Here is a 2529-nt window from a genome sequence, read left to right as displayed (position 1 = left end):
ACCCTTCCACTAAAAAGACTAAATTCTCATATTACAGAGTCCTATCTTTATAGGATTCTGTCTTTGCATAACGTATAGAGTCCCCTCCCTCTATATGAAAATAGCTTCCCTTGACCGTTCTTTACCATTATCTCTCCATATCAGTTGTTGCTTGATAACGCCCACATCTGACAGCTGTATAGGTTATAATGGTAGCAGGGCCTGGTCCTATATGTTACATTCCTTATATAGCCATTCTGTCTCCACTCTTCAAAGTGGACAGCCTAAATGCTGCTAATAATGGAAATGGAATCAGAGTCATGAGTTTTGCTCCCACAAGAGCTCTTTGGTCTTGGCCATGGTGGAGAGTTTGGAATCTGATTGATTGCTTCTGTGGACAGGTGTCTCTTATACAGGTAACAAGCTGAGATTGGGAGCACTCCCTTTAAGAGTGTGCTCCTAATCTCAGCTCGTTACCTGTATAAAAGACACCTGGGAGCCAGAAATCTTTCTCATTGAGAGGGGGTCAAATACTTATTTCCCTCACTAAAATGCAAATCAATTTATAACATTTTTGACATGTGTTTTTCTGGATTTTTTTGTTATTCTATCTCTTACTGTTCAAATAAACCTACCATTAAAATTATAGACTGATCCTTTCTTTGTCAGTGGGCAAACGTACAAAATCAGCAGGGAATCAAATACTTTTTCCCCTCACTGTAGGTCAGGATAACCAAAACATTTCTTTATTAAAGACTATCAGAAAGAATGTTGGTACTTATTTATTTTGATCCAAAGCCATGAATGAGTGAGTCACTCAGCTTTATGTAGGTGCCGGCTATATAACTGTGCCATCAACTTGATAATATATAATGATATTTTGGAGGTTATTTCGTTTTCAAAAAAACTAAAGTGAGCGATTTGTAATCTGAATAAAGGCCAGAATAATATTTGTAAAGGCCAAAACATTTATATCTGTTTTTAGAGGGAGAGAAACGCTGGGCCAGTTGTGCGCCGCCCTGTGGGACTCCCAATCACAGTCAGATGTGATACATAATACTTTTTGTTGTTTTATTTGTTTTGTCTTTTCTAGTGGATTAAACTGAAATTGCAACCAATCACGGCCGGTTGTGATTCAGCCAACCTAACTAAGAAATACATTTGATGATAGAAGTTGCCCCCTATCCTCCTTCTAGGCAAGTCTTTTGTCCAGCTACCTGCTAATAGCCATAATGGCGCTGTACGACATGACCGTGTGTGTTTTGAAACAGTATTTTCCAGTAAGCAACAATTTGTTTACCTTCATTAGACAAGTTTGTTCCAATATTTCTGTCATTCATTGCTATTTGTTCCCATAGTAATTCGTTATGGATCCATAACTAAATAAACATCTGCATTTTGAAAGAGTATTTTTATCACTATTAACGAAAGCATAAAGATGTTGATGAAGAAATACTGTACTGCTGTTTTGAGTTAGAAATGTAACACTTAAGAGTACATCGAATACATTGCAGGTAGGGGGATGTTCACACCTACAGTAGCCGGGATATAAAGAGTCTGTTGTCCTGCTAATCGGACTACAATTGTCTGAAAACCTGTTTTGAAAATGCCACCAGCTGTCCATCACTACTGTAAATAAAAACACAGCATCTTGTTTACATCTTGTTTACATTCTTTATTGTAACCACGTCACAAATCATTTGTATCTACCTTTCCAATTGCTTTTAGCATTTGGGATTTACAAATGTGCGCTTTTCATAGAATTTTTTGTTAAATCCAGTTCTATTTAAGTATAACTTTTGACTGATGCCTTTAGTGAGAGGTCTAATGCTTTAATATTTAATATCTGCCCTCCGAATTAATATCTAAGGTGCATTTTTCACACCATTATTACTTACATTGTTTTAGTTTGAACGTGCAGACAGGCACTAAGAACAGCGGGAGCGTTTCCCTAGTCAGCGCCATTATTAATGCAATGCCCCTTAAAGTGTTGCTCTGTGCTACCCAGTGGGGCGGGGGTCCACCCCCCTTCCTCCTCCCTTTCCCATGGGCTAGGTCCGTCTTCTGTGCGCGGCTCTGCGACCCATCCTGTGCCCCGTGCCCTCTTGCCTTGAACCTTGCGCGCCTTTCGCTGTTTCAGTGGATAAAGCTGGAGAACTGCAAGGCAATCCCATTGTGCGCCACTCTGGAGACATGACCAATATATATATTGTCCTGCTGATAACAGGGCTAATAATATATCTGTGAGAAGATCCAAGGAGATTTTATATCATTCTAAATTAATAATAATAATCGCTTTGTTTAAAAAAATTGTAAATAAAGCCAGTTAGTTATTTAGAATAATTTATTTCTGTTTTTAGAAGGAGAGAAATCAAAAGCCTCATGGGTCTCGCGGTCGCGGCCGGCACAGGTATTGAACCAGCATCTGTAACAGCACAGTTTGCATTGCGATGCAGTGTCTTAAACTGCTGCGCCACTCGGGAGCTGTACATTGTGTAACAAGAAGAAGAGGAGGGTGTTACAGTGAAAGAAGAGAAAGAACCTTTCAGA

This window comes from Salmo salar, chromosome 12, assembly GCF_965601325.2.
Source record: "Salmo salar chromosome 12, fSalSal1, whole genome shotgun sequence".
In the NCBI taxonomy this organism is placed as follows: domain Eukaryota; kingdom Metazoa; phylum Chordata; class Actinopteri; order Salmoniformes; family Salmonidae; genus Salmo; species Salmo salar.
The sequence above is the reverse complement of the archived record's forward strand: the minus strand, read 5'-3'. Positions refer to the sequence as shown.